Below are 23,808 nucleotides of genomic sequence, written 5' to 3'. Positions count from 1 at the left end.
CCTACCTATCTTCTACCTCTTGGATCCCTTAACACACGCACATATGATATGCAGATAGTTCTGGCAACAACATTAAAGCAACTCACAGCCCTGAGACAGGTTCCCCAATAAGTGAGGATTAATGCTTTAACCTCTGGGTTTCTATAATTTTCATTAAATATTAATAAATGAGTGTTTTATCAGTCCCCAAATCCAATGCAAAAATCAGTCCCCAAATCCAATGCAAAAATAGTCTTAAAATAATACACACTCCATCAACACTTTTACACACAAATTTTTCTAAAAGCACATCACACAATTCTGGATCTCTCTGCCATTCTCTTGGATCTGTACCATTGTGTAAGTCAACTGTGTCCTTAAGCTGGAGATCCTCATAGTTGCAATATGGCCGCGAGCAGCACCAAGCCCTCTCACTCACAAAAGGTGTGGGAGGAGAAAAGGGGAGGGGCAAAAAGCTTTAACACCAATGCTCTCCTAAGCACTAGAGAGATTCTCTCCTGGGAATCTCAGAAAAGCTTCTCATCATGTTTCGTTGACCCAGACTGGCTTAAGCCTTCATTGATCTATCCCTATATCAATAATTGTCAGGGAAGACAATGGGATCATAACTGGTTTAAATAACTCACCCACAGTATAAGGGATGTTGTACCAGCAAATAGTCCACTACAACGTGAGTGTACACGTGTGCAGGTGCATACCTGCCATATACAAGCAGTCATTTAAGCATGCATGTGTGGTATAACCATCACCTGCTAGCCAGACAAAAAGTCAAAGAAGCATATCAGTAATTAACACTGGTGGGAATTTATCAAAGGAGACAGAACTTCAAGTGGCCACCTTGACCTAGACTGCCATGTATTCCCTTTATATCCACACCTACCTCTTAACTGCTCTTGGGATTGAAGACCAAAGGTTCCTATGGGCTCTCTTACTGGAGCGTCAAGACCAAATAATCCAGTCTTGGGGAAATAAACCATTATGGGAAGAGGAATGATTCTTGGTATTAGATGAACATTTGAAGGTAAGGCTGGGACTTACTGACAAGTATAAATTAGAAGACACCTTTGTTTTCACAGAGAGGTATGTCCTGAGAACAGGACGGAATTAAGGAGGGCATCTGCAGGTGGGCAGGTATGAGACTTTACCTACTTCTAAAGGAGTATGTAGCTTAAATCTTTCTACTCATATCATCATATTCTTCATTCTGATGTGCATTCTTCTTGTAGTAATAAACAAGTACATCACATTATGTCACCACATGCTTTAATTCCCCTAGTGGCTTCCCAGTGCCATGTAGATGAAAATCCCAGCTTATTACAAAGGTCCAACTGATCTGCCCTGAGCCTACCTTTCCAAACTGTACCATGTGCCTCCTCATGCACTATTCTCCGACCACACCAGCTTCTTTCTCTCCATCAGCAGGCTCATCTCATTCCTGCCTCAATACATTTACACCTGCCAGTCCCTCTGCCCGGAGAGGGCTTACTGTGGAGCTTCCCTCGCTGCCCACTCCTTCTCATCTTTCAGCTATTTCAGTTCAAATGTCACAACCTTCTCTGCACCCCACCACACACATATCCACATCCACACTCACCCCTTTCCCACCTCACCCCACACACACCCTAAGCTATGACCCTTCTATACATGACTGCCTTTGGGTCAGACACTAATCCCTGATCCAATCAATTATCAATAGAGTGACAGGATCACATGATAAAGAAAGCTTGGTAATTTAAACAACAGGAACCACATGCTACAGGCAAAGAGAATCAACAATTCAAAAAAAAAAAAAGTATTAGTGAGACCAAACTGAGCTGAAAACACAGAAATGATTAACCAGCCAAGCCTACCATGATCTCAGTTTCCTAAAAGATCATGAGAGCATTTAGGGCCAAAAAAGTAAATTATTGACCCAATTCAAATACCAGCTTCAGGTTTTAGCCTTCTTTTCAGTAAAATACAGTTATCAACGTTTCTCTTATTCCTTAGAAACACAGCAAGCATAGAAGGAGGAACATGAAAGTCCCTTTGAGCATCTCTAAGAGAATGCACATGAGCTATTATTCAACAGCAGTTTTTATCAACTTATCAATTATACTTCATAAATCAGTTATTTACAGAAGAATTATTACTTCAAAGTACACGTATTTAACTTTATTCTGTAAAAATCAAGGTAAAAAAACAAACAAAAATTAACAAACTGAAAAAAAAATGCTGTTTTATCTTGTGTCTAAGTTGTTTCTTAAAATAAACAGGCATTAAAACGGGATTCAAAGAAGCAAAAATCTTGTAGAAAACAGTAATTCTGTATCTGGAAAAATATGTAAAAACATTTTCCCAGTAGATGTTGCCAGAGCCTCCTGTCCTGCTAGGTTTGGAGCATCTTAGGAGATTCTGTGCCAGCAATCAAAACCAGGGCCGAAGCACAACTCTAGCAGTCCACTTGAAAAGTTCTGAAAAACCCATTTGGTGGTTGTCAGTAGGTGGTAAATTAAAGCCTTATGCATTGAGAGGCAAATAACTTGAAAAATGTACAGAGGCAATGAATCCTGAAGTTATCAGGCATCAAAATGTTTTGCAGAGTTAAGCTAGAAAATCTATGTTTCCTATTTTTCAACTATTTTCTAAAACCATGTGAGAACTGCTGAACTTGGCTCGTGGGTTTAAGATGTTACTTATCAACTATATGTAAAACTATTAAGTAAATTTACGCAAGCATCTTGTCTACTTTTTAGGTTGAAATAAAATCTACCCAAGATCTAAGTAACTGAACAGGACAAATGTTATGAATCAAATTAAATAACCTGATGGTTTCCTGATAGGAAAATATGGTACTACATAAAACATTTATCAGATATTCAGAAGTAGACAACAAAATAGAAGACCTGAATTCAACTGAAGTCTGGTAATATTAAGAAACTAATCTAAGAAATGTTACTTCAAGTCCTAATCACTTTTAAGACCGAATTCTACCTCTAACATATAAATCTATTCAAATGGGAAGAGAATCTCTCCATTTAACAATACGTTGGGGGGAGAAATCTCCTTCAACAGTGAAATTTTTAAAGACACACTTTATATAAGGAGACCACTTAGTACTATGCTCAACAAGAAAATTAAAATGTAATCAGCATGATGGGAATATTTTCTTTGGTCTTTTTTGGCTCTGAGAATGTCTGAAGTCTTGAGCTATTTTTACATGCTCACCTTGAAGGAATGGATTTATCTTTACGTTATATACCTTAATATCATTTGGAAATAGTAAAAACAGAAATAACTAATTTTCTTTTTCAACAGGGGAGCAAGGCAAGGTTTCAAACAGATACACCCTTCTCAACACATCACAGGTGTGAACAAAAGAACACCATCTTAAGCTCGCTTTTAGATTTTTTCAATTGTTTTCTACTAAAAAAAACAATTGAACTAAAGTTTTACTAAATAAATAATAGACTTGAGAAACCAAAGAATTCTACATTTCCTTATCTGACCCTAAATCTACTAACAAAGTATCTCTAAAACTATTTATGCACTCATTACAGAAGAGGCAGTTTGCCAATAATTGAAAAAAGCCTACAAAATTAACAAATGAATACTATTCTGACACTAGAAAGCTGGCAATGGTTGTACAAGCTTTCACCTTCTAAAACCATAATCAGAACTGGGCCGATTAATCAACATTTTAACACTTCCCATCTGTACAAGTGCTCAAGGTAGTGCTTACTGTCACTTGACAAGTTGCTTAGCATTGCAAAATTTGATAATTCATGTCTTACTGAATTTTTACTGACTTGGAAGAAAATAAAACACCAATTAAAAGCAGATGTCACCTTTAATTCTAACTGGCTGACAAACTTCTAATTTTTTTACCCAATTCAGAGACAGAATGCATGTAGATGACAGTTTAGACAGTTAAATATTCAAAGTCACTGATATCCCCCACAAATTTGCAAGTGATTTTCCAGAACTTAATCCCATGGGGCTTTATCTGGCAAGCATCCAGAAAGAATAGTTTCAAGTAGTCATCTAGAAGGTAAATTTATTGTTACATTTTTGCAAAGGCTGCACATGCTGATCAGAACATTACTAAATTAATATTCTCAAGATTCTTATCTTTACCTTCTTACCTATAAAAATATTCCAAAATATATTGCCCCTCTACTAAGATTCTAGCTAATAAAAAAAAAGCTAAAAGACTTAATAAACTGTATTTAACCTACCTTCATGCTTAAATGATCCAAAAGCTAAATCACATCCAACTGAAATTTACCATAAAATAATAATAATCTGACTTGAGTTCTCAGGTTTTTCAATGTCCTTTAATACTATAATCAGTCACAAATTCATTCACTTTTGGTTCTAACCATGAAGTATGAACAAAACTTCTTAAACTCAATGTTTTGGAAAGCAGCACAAAAATAAACAGATGCCAGAGATTAAACACACACACACAACAGGAAATATTAATACCTACATTCTTGCAACGCAAATTTCCAAATACACGAAAGTAAACTTAAAATGTAAAAAGAATTAGGACATTTTTAATCTTCTAAAGATAGCTAGGCTGGTGTTTCCTAATGCTATTCCATCTATGCACAAAGTAACTTGGAATAAAACTCTGAGTTCTAAAAATGCTTATTATAATCTATGAAATTTTTCTACAAAAAGAAAACTTCTGGATTTTCCCCAACACCCCAGTTTCAAAGACAACATTAACATGAGTCCTGTCCCTATGTCCAGAAACACTGACCACAGTTTCCACAGATTACCTTTTAATGATCTATGCAAGCTATCAAAAGCCAGAACAAGCTGGTACCAATCAGGCAAAGAGGGAAAAATGAATCCCAGAAGGAATCACCACAGAGATCCCAATCACAATAATGGGGTCCCTAGGAGCAGCAAAGCCAATCAAGCCCTTTGCTTCTGTGGACTCATTGCCTAACAATCAAACTTGGCTTAATAGTTAGAAGGAGTAAAGGAACCAGGTTGATCCTCTTTTGTTCACTTCCTAGGTCTAACAGAGTATTTTCACTTTAACAGAAAGCCTGCCTTGAAAGAAGAATCTGGGGAAGATGAAATGGAAAGGTGGTCACAAAAAGGGGATTTAAGGGGATGGCCTACCTGGGACCACTTTTGTAGGCCTCATCTTTGCATTTTCATCCTGCTTCATGCATTGCTAATCAGAGATCCACTGGAAGCTTCAGAACCAACTGAAAGGCCTGGCAGGGTATTTGGCTTTCAATTCTTCTACTCTGTTTATTCCCAATATATATTCATCAGGCTTAGGAACAACTCTTGAACAAGGGCAGCCGCTCGGCAAGGAAATGTAAATTACTGACATGTGCTGAAACGTGGACTTACCACCACTAATGAGCACATTAAAGGAAAATGCTCACTGGATGACTGCAGCCCTTTTACTTAACCCTGTGTGCACAGAAAGCCACAATTCAACATCAATTAAAAGAGCTAGCTGCAAAACAGTAACAGAGCAGCCCCTGTCACCACTTGTAATACCTCAGAGACTGAAAAGCTAAGACAAACACGAAATTTCTACACTTCCTCGACAAAAAATATTGTGCAAAACATGGATTGTCAACGTGGTCAGCTTCGGTTAAGATTTGTGAGACCCGTTTAAAAGCCATCATGACTTCAAACAATTTCCTAGGAGTGAAAATAAGATCTCTGGTTGTCTAAAAAGAAAAGAAAGGAAATAAAAAACAATGTAGTAAACTACTGGTTTCTTCATTGGTCATTCGACAAATTTGGACTTTGGCAATCTAAAGCTCACCAGGGCCTCGGGAAGACTGAAAAGTTGAGAAGCTCGTCAAGAAAACAATTATCATATAAACTAATGATTTAGATCTCAAGATAAACAAAATATTTGCTTTACATGAGCAGGGCCTCATTTGTTGGGCCACAAAATATTAGCCTATTTGCCATAATATAATCTGCAATTTACAGTAGAAAAACCTAAAATGAAATGTGAACAGATATCTACTTTCTAACTTTTGAGATAAATGATTTTCAGGGACTCCTGGCTGGCTCAGTTGGTAAAGTATGCAGCTCTTGATTTTGGGGTCATGAGTTCAAGCCCCACGCTGGGTGTACAGCTTTAAAAAAATAAGTTATGGTTTTCATAATTTAAAAATAGCATTTTTAATTTCAAAATAAATGTGGCAATAGAATGAAGGTACCATTAATATATTAACTTGCTATTTTGACTTACTGTGTAACATTTGTTAAAGAATACTATTATATAAGTAAGCACTTGTACTTTTAACACGTTTGAATATAATTTTATCATTCTCGGGGCGCCTGGGTGGCTCAGTCAGTTAAGCATCCTACTTCAGCTCAGGTCATGTTCTCACAGTCCGTGAGTTCGAGCCCTGCATCAGGCTCTGTGCTGACAGCTCAGAGCCTGGAGCCTGCTTTGGATTCTGTGTCTCCCTCTCTCTCTGCCCCTCCCCTGCTCATGCTCTGTCTCTGTCTCAAAAATAAATAAAAACATTTAAAAAATTTTTTTTTAATTTATCGTTCTCTGATGACCTTAAAAACGTGCCAGATTTTTTTTAAATGTTTTATTTCTTTGTGAGAAAGAGAGACAGACAGCACGAGTGAGGGAGGGGCAGAAAGAGGGAGACACAGAACCTGAAGCAGGCTCCAGGCTCTGAGCTGTCAACACAGAGCCCCACACAGGGCTCAAACTCATGGACCACAAGATCATGACCTGAGCTGAAGTCGGACGCCTAACCAACTGAACCACGCAGGTGCTCCAAGCCTGCCAGATTCTTAAAGCTTCACACCACCAAAAAATTAATCACAATAACTAAATACCACAAAACAACACATTAAAAATCTGGTTACTTGCTCTTTATGAATTCTGAGTAAAAAACTGAAGTTTTCCATATATTGTGCGCAGTTAAACCCCAGTTTTTTAGAACCCTCAGGGCTTGAAAGAATAGACCTCAGTCAAAAGAACTGATCACTGACTAGAAGGTGATTGGCAAGGTCTTCTCTTACTCAGGAGTACGCCTGCTTATGCGTTGGGAGTCCGGCAGCTTTGTCTTTTATCTTAAAAAAAATGTACGGTGATCCAGGTAATTTGCTCCAAGTATAAAAACATCTGTCTACTTCCTAAAAGAGATGTATTTCTGCATTACTGGTCACTTTTGTGGCACCTCAGAGAAAACTGTTTTATCTTCCAGCTCTTCTAACTCAGTATCTTTTAAGATCTGTAGTCAATCATCCCCATTGCTGTTTTTCACCTCTACCAAATCCTGTGAAGGCTACTGCTGCCCCTTCGCCCCACTCACCAAAACCATACTGGCCAAGGCACCTGGAAAGCGAGCCCTCACCATGTGTGTTGTTGGCGCTGCTGTGACTGCCCCACACTTGCAAGGATAGCTACCACCCTATAGACTCCCCTCCAGACCATCATCACCGCTTTCCTCTCTTCTCTTTCTTCTCTATGCTCTTCTCCTTGTTTCGTCTGCTTCTCTTTCCCACTTCTAGCTTTTAGTGGGGAAACCTCAACTTCTACAGGCAACTCTTTTTTTTTTTTGTCTTTTTTTTTTGGTGTTATTTTTTTTTTTATTATATGAAATTTATTGTCAAATTGGTTTCCATACAACACCAGTGCTCATCCCAAAAGATGCCCTCTTCAATACCCATCACCTACTCTCCCCTCCCTCCCACCCCCCATCAACCCTCAGTTTGTTCTCAGTTTTTAAGAGTCTCTTATGCTTTGTCTCCCTCCCACTCTTTATGGAGCCCCTTTAGGTCTGGAAATGTCCTACCAGCTAAAGATAACAAGAGGCTTACAACAAACTATAAAATTATAGTCTTACAGAAAAAGAAAAAAATAATGATGGGGGAGGGAAAAAAGTTGAAAACATTTTAAGGCTTTATTTTGTTTTGCTCTATAATATGTTGTAGAATCTCTCCGTCACGTCAGAGGGAGCATGGCCCAGTAGGAGTCAGAGCACGACAGGAGCTGTAGATAGGCCTGCGTTCTGATCGCCCTGGCACTAACAGCTGTGTGGCCTTGAGCAACTAACTTATTGACACTCTCCTTCTTTTTACTTCTTCCATCTATAAACAGTACTGAAAACCTAGTATCCACCTGTAGGGCTGTTGCAAAAAGCAAATGGAGTTACTAAATGTCGAGTGTAATAGTGTCCGGCACACAATTATCACTCAGAACAAGTTAATCTGCTAAAGGTAGAAATCTCATCCATTCGTTATCATGGTCCAATAAACCTTATTACTCATACTCTTCATCTAGATTCCTTATTTCCTTCTCGTCTTTCTGTTACTACTCACTTTTAAAAGTGCTTTTGTGGGGCGCCTGAGTGGTGCAGTTGGTTAAGCGTCCAACTCTTGATTTCAGCTCAGATCATGATCTCACAGTTTGTGAGTTCGAGCCCTGAGTCAGGCTCTGCACTGACAATGCAGAGACTGCTTGGGATTCTCTGTCTCCCTCTCTCTGCCCTTCTACCCTGCTCTCTCTCAAAAACAAATAAACAAACATTTTTTAAAAACTTCTGTTACTTTTGGGGTGCCTGGGTGGCTCATTCCGTTGAGCACCTCGGTCTCAGCTCAGGTCATGATCTCATAGTTCATCCTCTCTCTCTCTCTGCCCCTCCCTCACATGTGCGCGCGCGCGCGCTCTCTCTCTCTCTCTCTCTCTCTCTCTCTCTCTCAAAATAAATAAACTTAAAAAAAAACTGCTTTTGCTTATAAATGGTGTGATGAAGGATGGTAATGGCAGGAATGACAATAAAAACCACAGCCTTTATATATTTCACTAATAAACATAGGCTCAAATTTAACTCCAAAGCATAAAGATTGCAAAACAAATTTACCATTAACAAATATGTATGGAAAACAAAGCCATATTATACTAACAGTCACAGACATCCAATATTAAGATTCTGTCATGTAAAAGAAAGTAATAGGAAATAGATCCTAATAAATGTTTGTTAATTACTTTTAAAAATAAAAATGTACTTCAAATGAGCATAGCGTGAATAGCAAGGAGATTAGGCCACTCCCCAAAGTTTGTCTCATGTTTGGAAGTATATATAAACAATTCCACTAAAATTGGCAAAGAAGTATTTATGATTAGTAAGTAAAGTCGTAAATAACAGGAATTCAAAGATGAGTAAGTAAAGGTCCTTGATTTCACACATAATTAATTGTAAGGCCAGAAAAGAATGCCAGAGTGCAGAGGGAAGGAGTAGTCAGAGAAGTCTTGCTCTCTCTGACTAGAATGTTCTTTTCCCATGACATCTCAGCTTAATGGTCACCCTCTCTGAGAGATTCTTTGGTCCCACCTTCTCTAAAGAGGCCATCCAGTTAACTTACGGCACAGCATTTCTCAATTTGGGGACCTCAGAACCTCTTTCATTTTAAAACTCTATTGACCTCAAAGAGCTTCTGCTTATTCATGTTAAATCAATATTTACAGTGCTAAAATTAACAAATTTTTTAAATATTTACTTGTGTGACTCTTGATCTCAAGGGTTGTGAGTTCAAGCCCCACACTGGTTGTAGAGATTACTTAAAAATAAAATCAAAAAATAAACAATAAAATATATATTAATTTTAAGAGAATTAACCCTTTTTTAATGTTTATTCATTTTTTAAATTGTTTTTAATGTTGATTTATTTTTGATAGAGAGGACACAAGGTGAGTGGGTAGGAGAAGGGAGAGAGGAGACACAGAATCTGAAGCAGGCTCCAGGCTCTGAGCTGTCAGCACAGAGACCGATGAAGGGCTCAAACCCACAGACCATGAGACCTTGACCTGAGCCGAAGTCAGACGCTTAACTGATGGAGTCACCCAGGCACTCCAAGAATGAACCCATTTAGAATTAACAATTAGAATGAACATTTTCATAACAAGTTAGTAAATGTTTTACATTTGCACAGACTTCTAACATAAAGCTTAATACAGCTGGATTATCCTATCTGTTCTGGACTTAATCTGTTACAATATACATCGTGTGGCCACACGAAAACTCTACTGCAGAGTCGTGAGGAAATGAGTGGGGAAAAACTATTACTCAAACATTTTTTACTTGGCAGAGTCTCTGAAAAGGTCCCAAGGATCCCCAAGTGCCCCAGAACATGCTGGCAGCCAATACTCTGCCACTCACCCACTTTTTCTTCCTCTTTACAGCATTCAAATGATCTGACTTTGTGAATTCACTTCTAATCACCTACCTCTCTGTACTTGAATATAACCTCATGAACACTCAGATTTTTATCCTGTTCATCTTGACTATATCTATTATCTAAAAGACTATCTGGCACCTTCCCACTCTTGCCACAAGATAGGAGATAAATCTCTTATGAAAATAAAACTATGGTTTTCCATTTGCATCATCCTTCTGAAAGTAATCCACATATATGCTTACCCTTGGCTTACCCTGTGGGTTCCTTGTGACTAAAACCCCCCTATACCAAAAACAAAACAAAAACCTACACCAAGAGTGGAAGGTGCTCATCCTATTATACTAGGTCATTTTTCCAAACTGTATCGAGTGTTAATGGATATCTTGTGAGGGCAGGTAAGTAATGATCTAATAAAATAATAAGACAAACTAAAGACTTGAATTCTCAAATTCTTATTCTAGTACAAAAACACAATCAAAACATGATTATTTCTTTTGGCAATTAATGTGTCCTTGAGACAATCATGTCTACTTTAATCTAAACACACATCATAATAACAAAGCACGGTAAAAACTCTTTGAGAAATGCAGTCCTATGTAAAAGATCATCTTAGCAGAAGTTGCTTATGAGACATAAAAAATACTTCAGGGGTACCTGAATGGCTCAATCGGTTAAGCGTCCAACTCCTGCTTTCAGCTCAGGTCATGATCTCAGGGTTCGTAGAATTGAGCTCTGCATCAGGCTCTGCAGACAAACTGACAACATGGAGCCTGCTTGGGATTGTCTCTCTCCCTCTCTGCCCCTTTCCCACTCCGGTTCTCTCTCTCAAAATTAACATTAAACAAACAAAAAAAAAGGTTTATTTATTTTTGAGAGAGACACACACAACGTGAAAGCAGGGGAGGGGCAGAGAGAAAGAGAGAGAGAGAGAGAGAGGGAAACACAGAATCTGAAGCAGTCTCCAGGCTCTGAGCTGTCAGCACAGAGCCCAGTGCGGGGCTTGAACTCCAGAACCATGAGATCATGACCTGAGCCAAAGTCGGACGCTTAACTGACTGAGCTATCCAGGTGCCCCCCAAGCCTCGTTTTTTTCATTAAAAAGAGATACTTAAATGTGATATCTGGAATAAAGATAGGCACCTCCTTACTACCCTAGATTAAGCTCTTTTAACAATTTTATTTGTTCGTTTGTTTGTTTGTTTATTTTGTGACCAACCTGACATAGAAGGGAGCTTCCTTTTACATCTTCCCTCTGGTCTAAGGAACAGTTTACACACATGAGAAGGGCACTTCTTTACCGTTTATGGTGCCATGCTGTAATCAAGAGGTCAAGATGGGCTGGAAAAAGCTAAGTTTTTAGAGAGCATACCTTGACTTTAACATCAACGACAGACACCAAACTAAAGGGTAAGGACAAAACATTCTCTTTCTCCTTGTGATGAAACTATCAAGTGCAAGTATTAAAGAGTAAAGGCATACATTTTAATGACAGGATAACATTTCAAAGACAAGGCTAAAATCCTCTCACAGGATGTACAGGAGAGCTTTAATTTCTCCCAAGTTTAGTAAATTCTCCAAGACAATCAACTAACACTGAACCTATTATTTACTCTATGATAATCCAGCCTACCAGAACAACATGGGATATAAAAACATACTTCTTTGGGGGGCACCTGGGTGGCTCAGTCAGTTGGTTGAATGTCTGACTTCGGATGAGGTCATGATCTCCCAGTTGTTGTGTTCAAGCCCCACATCAGCCTCTCCGCTATCAGCACAGAGCCCACTTCATATCCTCTGTACCCCTCTTTCTGTGCCTCTCCCCTGCTGGCGTGTGCACACATGCTCTCTCACTCTTTCTCAAAAATAAACATTAAAAAAAAAATACTTCTTTGGAGCCTAATATACTTCCTTTTATTGATTTTAATGAAAAGTTTCAAACATAATGAAGATTAGACAGAACGGTATCATAGATCCCCAGTTATTGATTACCCAGATTCAACAACTATTTTAAAACTCATTTTAAATTTGTATTTTAGCAATGGTGTAACCAAGTTAGCCTTCTCAATATTATGTATGCCCTTATACCATTAATAATATCAGACACTGAACTAATGGATGCTACCCTAGTGAAATGGCATTTTATGTATATTAATATACAACCAATTCTGTTCATACATTCAATACATTTTATAGAAATTATAGCATTCTAATCAACAATGGCACTCGTAAGGCTATCATTACTAATCAAAACATTTCCTTTTAAGTAAAATATAATGGTTAACAAATGTAACACATAATTTTTTCAAATAGTTTCTTTTTAAATTTTTTTTAATGTTTATTTATTTTTGAGAGAGACAGAGCATGAATAGGGAGGGGGAGGGGGAGGGGGAGAGAGAGAGAGAGAGAGAGAGAGAGAGAGAGAGAGAGAGAGATTGAGAATCTGAAGCAGGCTCCAGGCTCCAAGCTGTCAGCCCAGAGCCGGACACAGGATTCAAACCCAGGAGCTGTGAGATCATAACCTGAGCTCAGACACTTAACCAACTGAGCCACCCAGGCACCCCTCAAACAGATTCTTATTTCTCTTAACACCTATATTCAACGACCAATGAGCATGTGAAGAACTGAATAAAAAGCTAAGAAAATACACACATGTGCCCACACAGGGATGTTAACAAATATGCCATATGTTGGGAAGTGTGCACACACAAGAACAGAATACTCCTAGTAAATTAGCCTATCACACACTGTGCTTCATTCAATATGGTGTCTCAGGAACTTTGTAACAGTATCTTTAGATAAGGTCCAGTCCAAAAACAAAACCCCAGCAATCATCTCATTATTTCTGCCTCTTTGCCCATGTTGGAAAGCATGCACTTAAAAGTTTAATTTTAGAATGTATTGAGGCAATAAGAATCATTAACTATACGTAACAGTGATAATTAATGTTACTTCATTTAATCTGACAAAATCTTCAATCTACTACTTTCACTGGAACAACAAAAAGTGTTTCCTACTGAGTTCCTTCTAAATTTAGGGATTATATACAAATAAATAGATGAAACTCAATTTTAAGAGATCACAAAGTTACTATAAATTAAAAGTAGCATCACAACCTAAAAATACAGGGAGGTTTCTCAAAGTGCCCTTTCTATATTTCCAGAATTCCAAATTTTAATTCAGCAACTTTTCTCACCTATCAAATAGTGAGCAAGCACCTACTGAAAGTTTCGGTAATACAACAGAATTAAAAGCATGATTTCAACTTTCTACTCATTTACAAGTTGAGTGACAATCAATAGATGACAGATAAAAATGTGTACAGCCAAGGCGCCTGGGTGGCTCAGTCAGTTAAGCACCTGACTCTTGATTTCAGCTCGGGTCATGCCCTCACAGTTCCTGGGATTGAGCCCCACGTCAGGCTCTGCACTAACATCTCAGAGTCTGATTGGGATTCTCACTCTCCTTCTCTCTTGGCCCCACTCCCACACATGCTGATGCATTCTCTCTCAAAATAAACAAATAAACATTTAAAAAATGTGGTATAGCCATACCATGGACTTATCAGACTTAGAAAGCAATGAAATTTTGACACACACTACAACATGGATGAACCTCAAGGACATTATGCTCAGTGAAATAAGCCACACATAAAAGGTCAAAAGTTATATGAGTCCAGTCATAAGAGTTACCTAGTATAGGCAAATTCATAAAGACAGAAAGTAAAACAGACCTTATCCTGGGTAGGGGTGGGAGTAGTAGAGAGTTACTGTTTTCGTTGTTGTTTTGTTTTTGTTTTTTGAGAGAGAGAGAGAGAGAGAACGAGCAGGGGAGGGGCAGAGAAAAAGAGGAACTGAAGATCCGAAGCAGGCTCTGTGCTGACAACAGAGAGCCCAGTGTGGGTTCAAACTCACAAGCCATGAGATCAATACCCAAGTTGAAGTCAAACGCTCAACTGATGAGAGTTACTGTTTGATGAGTACAGGGTTTCAGTTTTGGATGATGAAAAATAAAATGGTAGTGAGAGTTGCACACTGTAAATGTACTTAATGCCACTGAATTGTACACTTAAAAATGGTGAAGTGGGGAGGCACCTGGGTGGCTCAGTCAGTTAAGCATCCAACTCTTGATTTCAGCTCAGATCATCGTCTCACCATTTGTGGGTTTGAACCCCACATCGAGGTCTGTGCTGACAGTGCAGAGCCTGCTTGAAATTCTCTCAAAAAAAAAAAAAAAATTTACAAAAAATAGAGAAAAGGGGCCCCACATGTACTAAAATTAGAAAGATAGAGAGGATTATTAGCATGGCCCTTAAGCAAAAATGACATGCAAATTCATGAAGAATTCCATATATTTTTTAAATAGTGAAAAGGGTAATCCTATGTTATATAATTATGTATAATTAAATATGTATGTAATTAAAAATTTTCTAAAAAACTAAGAATTTCTCCTAAAAATGGACCAAAGTGAAAATAAGTCTTAATTTCAACTTATACTTGTGTCATTAATGAAGGAAATGTCCTAACTTACCTCAAACATGTTTACAGCAAAAATAGACATTTTCCTATGGAATTTGTAATCTATGCAGATGAAATACTCATGACAACTATTAACACAGAGAATGTTGATGGAAAAATGGGGGAGGGGAGGACTGTACAATTGTAAATTCTTTTTTGAGAAAGAGAGAGAGAGAGAGAGCGCATAAGCAGGACAGAGACAGAGAATCCCAAGCAGGCTCCATGCTCACCGTGGAGCCCAACACGGGGCTCCATCCCACAAACCATGAGATCATGACCTGAGCCAAAATCAAGAGTTGAATGCTCAACCAACTAAGCCACCCAGGTGCCTATACAACCGTAACATGTCTACATTTTACATGAAATAGTGTAATATTACCTCTAAGTAGACCATATAAAGTTAAGGATGCATATTGTAATCCCTAGAAAAACCACTAAAAAATGTAAAAGGTCTAATAGGTAACTTTAAATGGAATTCCAAAATTTAATATAATCCAGAGAAACAAGAAAACAGAAGAAAAAAAAAGTGAGACAACCAGAAAGCAAACAAAATGGTAGCCATAAATGCAGTCACACTAGTAATTTATTAAATGTTAATAAATTTTACTGGAATTGCATATTGAAGATGGTTACACAATTCCATGACAATACTAAAAAGCACTGAATTGTTTATGAGAAAAGGGTGAATGTTAGGACATGGGAATTACACCTCAGTAAAGCTGTTAGTAAAGAAAATAAGGCAAAGCACCTGGGTGGCTCAGTCAGTTAAGCATCTGACTCTTGATTTTTGGCTCAGGTCATGATCTCACAGTTCGTGAGATCGAGCCACATGTTGAGCCCCGTGTCTGGCTCTGTCTGGCTCTCTCTCCACTCCCCCCCAACCCCTATCACCCACTCATGCCAGAAAGAAAGAGAGAAAAAGAGAGAGAGAGAGAGAGAGAGAGAGAGAGAGAGAGAGAAGGGGGGGGAAGAAAGAAAGAAAGAAAGAAAGAAAGAAAGAAAGAAAGAATGAATGAATTAGGCAAACCAAAAAAACTTAATTGTCTAAACACTACAACTTGAAAAAGATATGGATTATTAGAATGATTTAAAAAGCATGACCCACCTACACACTGCTACAAGAGACATGTTTTCAACATAGAGTCAGATGTGGAAATATATATTGTGTGAACTGTGAGCAAAGACACTTGAGTCTTCAAACATTAAGCACCCTATCTGAGATCACATAGCTACAATGTGGCAGAAGAAGAATTTTAACTGATTCCAGACTGTGCTAATAACTGAAGGGGACAGTAAGGAATTAGGGGAGAAGGAAAGTTCATAGGATAAAATTCAAGCTATTTTAACCAAGCCAAGAGCAGGAAATCCCAACCTCATCAAATCCTAGATTCATTTTTTTTTTTAATGTTTATTTTTGAGAGAGACAGAGTGCAAGTGGGGAAGGGGCAAAGAGAGAGAAAGAGAGACAAAGAATCCAAACTGGGGTCAGCACACAGCCTGACGAGGGGCTTGAACCCACTAACTGTGAGATCATGACCTGTGCCGAAGTCGGCTGCTTAACCGACTGAGCCACCCAGGCGCCCCTCAAATCCTACATTCTTAACCTTCCTATTGAAGGCATCCCCAAACCCCACAAACCTATATGAATTTGCCTTGTCTACACCCTTAAAAAATCTCCCTAAAAATAAAGGAGGATTTATCCATGTCAGAGCATTTCTATTCACATCTTCAAATTCTTCAACAAATACTCTAGAAGCTGAACTCTAATCCAACACACAGGAAAATAAACTTCTCAAACATTTCCGAGGACATTCTGTTATGATAAGGGTTTTATGAAGTTATTTCATAAATTCTGAACATAACATTTAAGAGTCACAATTACAAATATACTATAAAATTGTCAGAAGGGGAGCACCCGGATGGCTCAGTCGGTTGAGCGTCCGACTTTGGCTCAGGTCATGATCTCGCGGTCTGTGAGTTCGAGCCCCACGTCAGGCTCTGTGCTGACAGTTTAGAGCCTGGAGCCTGCTTCGGATTCTGTGTCTCCCCCTCTCTCTGTCCCTCCCCCACTCATGCTCTGTCTGTCAAAAATAAATATTAAAAAAAATTGTTTTTTAAATTGTCAGAAGAGTTGCCAAACTTCCCCTCCCAATCCATGGAGACCAGATTGATTCAATTTAAGAATATCATGGAGTGGGGGGCTACTGGATGGCTCAGTCAGTTGAGTGTCCAACTTTGGCTTGGGTCATGATCTCACAATTTTTCAGTTCAAGCCCCACATCAGGCTCACTGCTGTCATTCTGGAGCCCACTTCAGATCATCTGTCCCCTTCTCCCTCTGCCCCTCCCCCACTTGTGCTCTCTCAAATAAATAAAAAGCATTTATATATATACATAAAATCACAGAGTGGTAAAAGGTATCAATGACTATTTTACATTTCCACCAGCTCTTTCAAAAAGTGAGCAAATCCAAGTGAAGACAGTTACTTTCACTAGGATCCAAGATCACAAGATCAGAAAAACAAAAGAAATAGCTGTTTTCAGACCTTAAAAATGGCACACCAAGCGGAGGGGAGGAAGAATGGAGAAGAAAGAGCCTCCATCAACAGCAAAAATAGGCACCAGCCAAAGCTATCTTTTATAAGACAAAAAAACAAAAGAAACAAACAAAACACTAACAACCCAGTCTAGTTTCAATCCATCTTCAAAGCAGTTTGGAACATTTACTGAGTACAGAATTTGTAACTTTTGTTACAAACTATAGTCTCATTGATTAGCTATGTGACACTGGGCAAGGCATTTACTCCTGAGATTATTCTCTTCTTAACACCAAGGGATGATGATAATACAACACAGCTTGTCGGGAAGATTAAATAAGAATGGTGCTAGTGTATCTGTAGGTTGTATTCCATACCTATTTTTAAAAGCCTGGGGGAAGGCAAGAAATATTCTGTGCCACTTCTTTTCTCATAAACAAAATCTACTTTGGCAAATAAGACAAATCTATAGCAAAATTCTAACACACACACTCACTCCGGAAGAATATAAATATAGTTGCAGTGGTAGCTTCCAAACTGGGGGCTAGGGTCAGAGGTTCACAGATGGAGAAAACCTTCTTTTCCAGAATATGCATGTGACTGAAATTTAAGATTTTACATTCTCAAAAATGTTTCATTTTAACATAATAAAAATCAAAGATCTATGTCCAATATGGAATTTCTACTAATGTTAAGAAAACGTATATAGTTAAAACTAGATATCTACAAAATACACTGCAGTAACATTATTCAACTTTCTTAAGCCATGATATAAATAAATTTCAACAGTCATGCACAAAACATACTTCTGTGAGTTACCCAGATCACAGCCTACATATAGATAAAATCAGAGTTATATACAATTCTGAACTTGCAAGGTTTAAGCCTCTCCTTTATCCTCCTACCTAAAAAAAAGTTGTTACAACTATGAGTGAATAGAGTATCATAGGAATCACTTTAAATTTACTCTACTATTTTAAGAATAAAAATAGTGCTAAATGAAACTATTGGCTAACTTGCTAACTTCAGAATTTTAGTATCAGTTACAAACCACTTAAAGCACACTTCTTAACTCTAATAACGCACTATGGATTACAATCTCCCAAGTGAGACAAGGGACCCAGCAAGATGCTGTCTTCCAAGTTTCTGCCTACACAACAGTCATTTTCCTACAATCTGACCATGCACTACCTGTATTACTGTTAAATGGAGAGAAAGGTTTCTATAAGCTTTGGGTAAGTTGACCACAGTTATTTGGTCTTCACCGTTTGGGTTCTCTGTGAATGCTCTATTTCCAACTTAGCCAACGAGGGCACAGTGGTTTTTATTTCAAGTGCTCTGTACCTGAAAGTCAACCAACGTAGGCCAAGTCCTGACTCTGTTACTACTAGCATAGTGTAACTATCAGAGGTCACTGTACCTGAGTCATTGTTTTCCTTTCATGATAGAGTTCATAATATCCAGCTTCGGTGGTTGCATGAATGAAAGAAATCATGGGTCATAATAATTTGTAAACTACATTATTACGCACAGATATACAGCAGTATAATTCTATCAAACTATTAACCTCAACAGGAAAAAAAAAATCTAAACTCACAAAATAGACATGAAAACTATCAGACTAATTTCCCAAAAGCACTAACTTCAACTATATCCTTGTCGCTAAATGCTCTTCAACAGCTCTCTCCTCTACTAAAGTAATTATTAACAATAATAAAGATTAAGATGATTTGCCTGGCAATGCCAGACTCTGTGCTAAGTTCTTTATATAAGTTGTTTCCCATCTTTACAACAACCTTGCAGGTAGGGGTCATTCTCTTCATTTTACAGATGAAACAATGTTAACTTATTTCCAAGTTTTGCTGTTACAAACAACCTTGCAATGAACATTTCTTAAGGTTTGTCTTTGTAGGTGAAGTTCCTTGTCAAGTCAAAGAATATATACACTAAATTGTAATAAATACTAGTAAATTTCTAGCAAAAAAAAAAAAAAAAGCCTAAAATACTTTATATTCCCAAGAACAATTTTCCTGTCCACTTGCCTACACTGGATATTACAGCCAGTTTTTAAATTTTTGGTAAATCCAATGGATAGAAAAATGACATCTCATCACTGTTTTTGAACAGTTATATTCCTTAATCTGTTAAAAGGTGTCCAACAGAAGGAGATAAAAGAATATGATCATCAAATCTGAAGTGCTTGCTACAGTTTTCTATAAGCTTCCACGCTGAGCACTGTGGATAAAACTCACCGTCGATATGCATGTACACACATATCTTTTAAATACATGGGCAAGGGGCGCCTGGGTGGCGCAGTCGGTTAAGCGTCCGACTTCAGCCAGGTCACGATCTCGCGGTCCGCGGTCCGTGAGTTCGAGCCCCGCGTCAGGCTCTGGGCTGGTGGCTCGGAGCCTGGAGCCTGTTTCCGATTCTGTGTCTCCCTCTCTCTCTGCCCCTCCCCCGTTCATGCTCTGTCTCTCTCTGTCCCAAAAATAAAAAAATAAAAAACGTTGAAAAAAAAAAAATTAAAAATAAATAAATAAATAAATAAATAAATAAATACATGGGCAAGACCCAAACGTGAAACATGAACTATTAAATCTAACGTACAAATTTCTCATAAAGCTAATCCCTATAATTTGTAATGCTGTGCTTTAGTGAAATAAATTACTAAATAAATAAATATATATATATATATATATATATATATATTTACTATACTTACATAGATACTATATCTATACACATACATATGTTAGCAAACTAACTAGGAACACTATGAAATCTCTTTTAATATTTATTTAATGTTTACTTATTTTTGAGAGAGAGACAGACAGAGACACAGACTGTGAGCAGGGGAGGGGCAGAGAGAGAGGGGGAGACACAGAATCAGAATCAGGGTCCAGGCTTTGAGCTGTCAGCACAAAGCTCGATGCAGGGCTCAATCCCACAAACTGAGAGATCATGACCTGAGCCAAAGTTGGACACTTAACCGACTGAGCCACCCATAAGCCGCTAAAATCTCTTTAAACCAATACCTCCTTTTTTCAAGAGCAGGTAGTTTTACTTTTTTCTTTCTTTTTTTTTTTTTTTTTTTTTATTTAATGTTTATTTTAGAGAGAAAGAGCATGAACAGCGGAGGGACAGAGAAAGAGGGAGACAGAAACCGAAGCAGGCTCCAGGCTCTTAGCTGTCAGCACAGAGCCCGACGTGGGGTTCAAACCCATGAACTGTGAGATCATGACTTGAGCCAAAGTCAGACGCTTAACTGACTGAGCCACCCAGGTGCCCCTCAAAGCTCTTTCATAAATTAAAGAATTTATTTTCTTAATTCTCCTCATAGCTTCCTATCACTGTGTTTTTACCGCTCAGAATACAAGGAGCCCAGAAGGGAAATACAGAATGAAACACAGTTTGGAAATAAAATCTGTTGGCTCGGCACATTAAGATTACTGAAAATTACTGAAATTTCTTCATGAGGGTGATTTGTAGCTTTGTTTTTTTCCATGATTTAAGCAAAACCAAAGTATGATTTGGTTTAAATCAGGTACAGTAGGGATTCTGGGTAATCTGATCCCACTGCATGTAAATTAAGCATAAAGAATAATGGTCACGGGTACCCACAAACATACTCCCACACAGAGGCCCAAATGAAGGCTGTTATTACAAAAAAAAAAACAAAAAACAAAAAGAATTAGTCTTGGAAAAAAAAAAAACCATAATGTTCAGTATGCTTTTATACTTGGTTTACTATATATTTTCTAATGTTTCTAAAAACAACAATGTATCACATAAAGCACAACTCGTTTTTCCATAAGCAAAATAAATATGCTGGTCTTTGAACAGCAATTTTAAAAAACAGAATCAAGGGTGCCTGGGGAGCTCAGTCGGTTGAGCATCTGACTGTTGATTTCCACTCAGGTCGTGATCTCACGGTTTGTGAGATCTAGCCTGACACTGGGCTCTGCACTAACAGTGTGGAGCCTCCGTGGGATTTTCTCTTTCTCTCTCAAAATAAATATTTTTTTAAAAAAGACAGTAAAAAAACAGAACTAGAAAAAAATGGGGGGAAAAAACCTCCATATTTGATTAAATCTCAAACATAAGATATGGTATTATAATAAAAGGAACTCCACAGTATCCAACTTTAAAAAAAAAGAAAATTCCAGGGGTACCTTGGTGGTTCAGTTGGTTGAGCATCTGACTCTTGATTTCCACTCAGGTCATGATCTCACGGTTTGTGAGATCTAGACTCACACTGGGTTCTGCACTGACAGTGTGGAGCCTCCGTGGGATTTTCTCTTTCTCTCTCAAATATTTTTTTAAAAAGACAGTAAAAAAAACAGAACTAGAAAAATGGAGGGGGAACCTCCATATTTGATTAAATCTCAAACATAAGATATGGTATTATAATAAAAGGAACTCCACAGTATCCAACTTAAAAAAAAAAAATTCCAGGGGTGCCTGGGTGGTTCAGTTGGTTGAGCATCTGACTTCAGCTTAGGTCATGATCTCACAGTTCATGAGTTCAAGCCCCACATTGGGCTCGCTGCTGTCAGCACAGAGCCTGCTTTGAATCCTCTGTCCCCTTCTCCCTCTGCCCTCCCTCCACTCATGCTCTCTCAAAAATGAATAAACATTAAAAAAAAATTTTCAGCTTCTCCTTGCCAAAGTCACCACCACCAACATGGTTATCTATCACCACTACAACGTAAAGCATATTTCCAAGAATATATTCAGTTTGAGAGAGTAACTATTGAATCCAATGGCTGGTCACCAATCACACAATGTTTATATGGCCTAACATAATCAGTAGGCAATTTCATTTCAATGCTGTATTATTTTTTATGGAACTTACCAACTATACCTAGATATCCCAAAAGGAGCATTTTAAATGGCACACTCCAATGGGAAAAGATTTTAATGCTAGGAAAGCTATATCCCAAAAAGAATCTTGCCACGATACACACAAAAAAAGACAGGGTTAGTTATCACTAGCTGCATATTTTCGTTGTGAACCAAAACACAGCAACATTGCCTTCTAACTATAAAGCAGTCCCTTTTGTGATAGACGAAAAGTTTTCTTGCAGGTTATTGTTTTATTATTTTTAATCTAGTAATTAATCTTTCCATATCATTCATTGAACCTACTATGCAGAAATCATTAAAATATAAAACAAAAGGGAAACAAAGACCAATGAGACCAAGTCTCTCATCTCAAGAGGAGATTAAAATACAGTAAAGGAAAAATTTTAATATGGAAAGAGGTATATCAAACAAGAAATCTCAAAAAAAAATGCTCTAGCAAATAGAAGAAAGAGATTACTTCTCACCTGAAGGGCATGGAAACTATGCTGATAGTAGTAACATGTGAACCATGCCTTTTGGGACAGGCAGAAGTTGGAAATGTGGGAGAGGACCGGTGTGCCCACAGGGTAAAGAGTGCTGAAAAGGATGGAACAGGAAAGAACTAGCCATGTTTGAGAATGGCACTGTTGTCTTGGCTGAGGCATAGCACTGACAATGGGAAATGGAGGAGAAATTACAAAGCAAATTAGTCAGTAAGGAAGGTGGTCATTCACCTATTCTATACTCTTCTCTCTAATGCAAAGCCCCTGATGGAAATACCCTTCATTTAAGGAGAATGTGAACTTCCTCATAGTATTTTTCCCCTGAACTGAAGTCACTTGTGGACTTGACTTATTTTCCACAACATGACTGTGAGCCCCTCATGAGCAGGACACACATCTGATGCCTTTTTATATCCTTCTCAAATATAAACACAGCAAACAACCATTTTTTTTAACGATTGAATGCATGGATGAACACACAGGCTGTGTCATTTAACTTCTCTGAGACCCAGATACTCTATACCAAGGGTTGGAAAATTTCTACACAAAGGGCCATACAGTAAATATTTCAGGCATTGCAGGTTATTTGGTCTCTGCTATAGCTTCACAACTCTGCTGTTATAAAGCCAAAGCAGCCACAGACATCACGTACATGAATGAGCATGGATGTGTGCCAATAAAATTTAATTTACAAAAACAGGCGGCAGGCTGCATTTGGCCGATGGACCATGGTTTAGAGACTCCTCATCTACACAAACTTAAGTCTAATACATTATATTGTACAAGCACATTCACATGTATTATATTCAAATCACTTTTGACATAACGATACAACTCAGTCAAAATTTCAGGCAAGAGGCTAGCAAAAAAGAATAGAAATGGGAAAGTGTGCACATGCTGCACAAATGGTAAATGTGGTAAATGTGGTAAATGTGGGCCTTTGGTTGCTTCCACCTCATCTGCCCTCTCCAGGCACCTGTTACCATTAGCTATCTGTGTCACCTTACATCACAACTCCGTCAGGCCTCACTTTAATCTTTAGGCCCTAGTTTATAACCTATTAATTGGTTAAAATAAATCATTCTAAACTAGAACTCTAGGATCTCAAAAATTGTCCAAATTAAATTTATGGATCTTAAGTCAAAATTTCATCTAGAAAATTATATTCGTAAGTAATTCTGAATCCATGAAACAACAAAATATAAATATTTCACAGAAATAAAGTATAACA

At 37.9% G+C, this 23,808-nt stretch overlaps 1 protein-coding gene and 1 pseudogene across 4 annotated transcripts in view; one reads left to right on the top strand and one right to left on the bottom strand.

Annotated features, from left to right (window-relative positions):
- Window positions 1-23,808, bottom strand: part of PCCA (propionyl-CoA carboxylase subunit alpha) — a 474,500-nt gene that overhangs the window by 317,831 nt on the left and 132,861 nt on the right. The gene's annotated exons all lie outside the window — the stretch shown is intronic.
- On the top strand, window positions 14,431-14,529 carry LOC122202781 (annotated as a pseudogene).

The sequence above is a fragment of the Panthera leo genome, chromosome A1, assembly GCF_018350215.1.
Source record: "Panthera leo isolate Ple1 chromosome A1, P.leo_Ple1_pat1.1, whole genome shotgun sequence".
NCBI classification, from domain to species: domain Eukaryota; kingdom Metazoa; phylum Chordata; class Mammalia; order Carnivora; family Felidae; genus Panthera; species Panthera leo.
Note: the sequence above shows the minus strand (reverse complement) of the source record. Positions and strands in the feature narration are given on the sequence as shown.